Genomic DNA, 3,080 nt, shown 5'->3' on the forward strand with positions numbered 1-3,080 from the left:
CATTTTTTTTTTTGAAGCCTGCGGTCGTCCCCCCACCCCCGGCCACTCCGGCCAGTGGGAGCCTTGGAGAGCGACCCAGAGACGGCTACGCCTGCGGCCCAGACGGTCGCCACAGCCCCACCAAGCCAGAGTCCACCTCAGCAGCCCTAAAAGACAAATCAGACCAAAACACAAACCCAGGACTGGTTCTCAGCATGGGAAGAGGTTTGCTATCGTAGGGGACTCTAATTTGTCCAGGATGCCCCCTTTCGAGACCAAGAGCTCCAAATGGAAGCTCTCCGGGAGCCAACTAGCACACGTCTAAAGGTTTTAATTGAGAAATGCCCACCACCTCGCCCTGGTGGAAAAAAATTTTCTTCATTTGGATCACATACAGAAAGTGCCCAAATAAAAACATTCGGACTCAGCAGTTACTAGCACAATGGAGGCGCGGAAAAAATTTCCACTGGCTTGAGATCTGGGGCCTTTAATCAATTCTTTCCCCTCCACTTACTTTCAGGAAAATCTTCCTAACTCACCTCAATAACAAGATGCACAGCGATGCTCAGCATTCGAGCTGGACTCCTAGTTGTTTCTCACAAACTAATAGATAAAACACTGAGCACACCAACAGCCGTTCAAATGCTTGAGCACTGGAGCTCAGTGTAAAATTCATGTCCCCTATAAGCCTGCCAACAGTCCATGGGGGTCAAGACATGTTTTAGTTTTGACACAAGAAATTAAACTCACGGCCCCAAGCTCACAAATCCTAAATAGAGGGCTTTCCTTCATCCCGACGTGGGGTCAGAAAGGCGAGCTGGAACGCAGCAGATGGGACTTGCAACAATATCATAGGAGACTCAATTGAGCTTATTTCCAACATAATAGGCCGGAGCGCATTACCCCCTTTACCAACAAATCAGAATGGAGCCCCCCTTAGCCAAATTACCACCAGAGATACACAGAATGATTAACAGACTTTAATTATTTCGACAACAACTTCCACCTCACAAGACCCCAACCAATTTGACCCAGGGGGAAAACAGAGCTCTCACAGAATTGAGAAAAAATAAAAACATAATCATAAAACCAGCAGATAAGGGGAGTGCAGTGGTCATTATGGACAGGGAACAGTATCTCTACGAGGGCCACAGACAGTTGAACGACGGGAGATATTATTCCACCTTAAAAGACCCATTTATCCTGAAACGAAGAAAATGGTGAAGGAGATTCTTCAGTCATTATAATAAAAATTTTAATAAAAAACAATCTACTTACCTGCAGGGCAATCCGATCCCGAGACCCCAGGCTCTTTTATCTCCTCCCGACATCCACAAGGACCCTCTGCATGGAGTTCCCCTTTGAAATCCCACCTGGGAGACCCATCGTGTCAGACTGCGACAGCGAGACCTATCCTACGGCCCCAATTTATTGTTTATTACATCAATCCCCTATCAAAACAGACCACACTGGGTACCTAAAGACCACCTACCATTTTGCTGAACACGGTGAGACAACTGCAGATCCCCCAAATTCTATTTCTCTTTCAATGGACATAGACAGTTCCTCTACTAATATTGTATAGTGAGGGCATCCGAGCCATAAAAAATATTTTTATCATACCCAGACAAAAAATAGGCCAGATAAAGAGATTCTTCAACTATTGGAAATTAACCTACGAGGAACGATTGTTTGAATTGACAGCAAGTTTTACCTGCCAAATTAAAGGGACTGCATGGGCAAGATTTGCACCAGCCTATGCAAAATATCTTTATGGCTGGTGGGCGACCTCTGCCCTGGCATCCTGTAAACACAAAACCACATATTATTATAGATATCTGGATGATATCTGGGGAGTCGGCCCCACTCCATGGAGGATTTTAATCAATTTTTACTCACCTTGAATAGTCACAAACCCGTCCATCAAGCTGAAATCCACCACCCGCGACACATCAGTGGTTTTCTGGAACACACCACCTACAAGGGCATAAATTTCAAGAAAAACAACAAATTGGACCTTAAGGTGTTCTTTAAGGAGACGGATACTCACGCTCTACTCCATAGGACGAGTTATCACCCGAAACACACCTACAAAGGGTTATTCAAATCACAAACTGCTGCGTTTCCATGGATCTGTACTCACAAGAGCGACTTCATGACGCCACAAAAACGCTCTTCAAGGCATAGCCGCCAGAGGCTATGCCCGCTCTTTCAGAAGGGAGGCCCTCAAAAACGTTCCTGGAGACACGGCCCATAGACACACGGAACCCCTCCCCTTTGTCACCCACTTACTCCAGACCTGAAACACAATTAATTCGAAGATTAAAAGGACAACTTTATAACAAAATCATTTTGACATCCCTAAAAGAACATAAAATAATAGCAGCTTTCCAAAAAACAAAAATCTCCAGGATTAACTGGTTAAGGCAAATTGAAACCCCTGATCACCTCGAAACCGAGGGGTCAGGCAAGTTTTCAAACACTTACCTGGATACGCAGCCTCGAACAAGACAGTCTTCAAGACTGGCCGAGGGAATCCCCACTCCCCAATTGTGTCTATCTAATTTATTGTGACACCTGCGGGCTCCAATATGTTGGGGAAACAAAGAACACAATGCTTCAGCGTTTCACCCAGCATAGATACAATATTGGCAGACAAAGAGAAAACACACAAACCTCTCGTCAGCCATTTTGTTGCCCATGGATGGTCGTCAGTTCGGGCCACGGTCATCCAGTGTGATCCGGGCTGGAGCACCGCCCAAAGGATCCGGGCTGAAAGAGACTGGATCAGGAAACTGGACACGGTTCAGCCGAGAAGGGCTTGAATCTGAAATAGGCCTCGCCTTACCCGGAGCAGGATGGCCCGTGCATGGAGACTCGGCACCGCTTCGCGGCACCGAGTCTCACCCACTTCCCATGTCCTAACCCGGAAACCCGAAACCGAACCCGAACCCTTAACCGAACCCAAACCTAACCCAACCCGAAACCTAACCCTAACCCTAACCCTACCAACCCTAACCCTAACCCTAACCCTAAACCCTAACCCTAACCCTAACCCTAACCCTAACCCTAACCCTAGCATGGGGGTCTTGGAGGTCCGG

General features: G+C 46.9%; 1 long non-coding RNA gene across 1 annotated transcript; it reads right to left on the bottom strand.

The window, feature by feature from the left end:
* Positions 1 to 2,527: 2,527 nt before the first annotated feature.
* Positions 2,528 to 2,989, bottom strand: LOC109139208 (uncharacterized). The gene is made up of 4 exons (XR_003462151.1): positions 2,967 to 2,989; positions 2,828 to 2,900; positions 2,656 to 2,751; positions 2,528 to 2,556 (listed from the first exon to the last, which is right to left on the bottom strand). It is a non-coding gene; the product is annotated as an uncharacterized LOC109139208 (long non-coding RNA).
* Positions 2,990 to 3,080: the final 91 nt, after the last annotated feature.

This window comes from Larimichthys crocea, unplaced genomic scaffold, assembly GCF_000972845.2.
Source record: "Larimichthys crocea isolate SSNF unplaced genomic scaffold, L_crocea_2.0 scaffold775, whole genome shotgun sequence".
Lineage (NCBI taxonomy): Eukaryota > Metazoa > Chordata > Actinopteri > Sciaenidae > Larimichthys > Larimichthys crocea.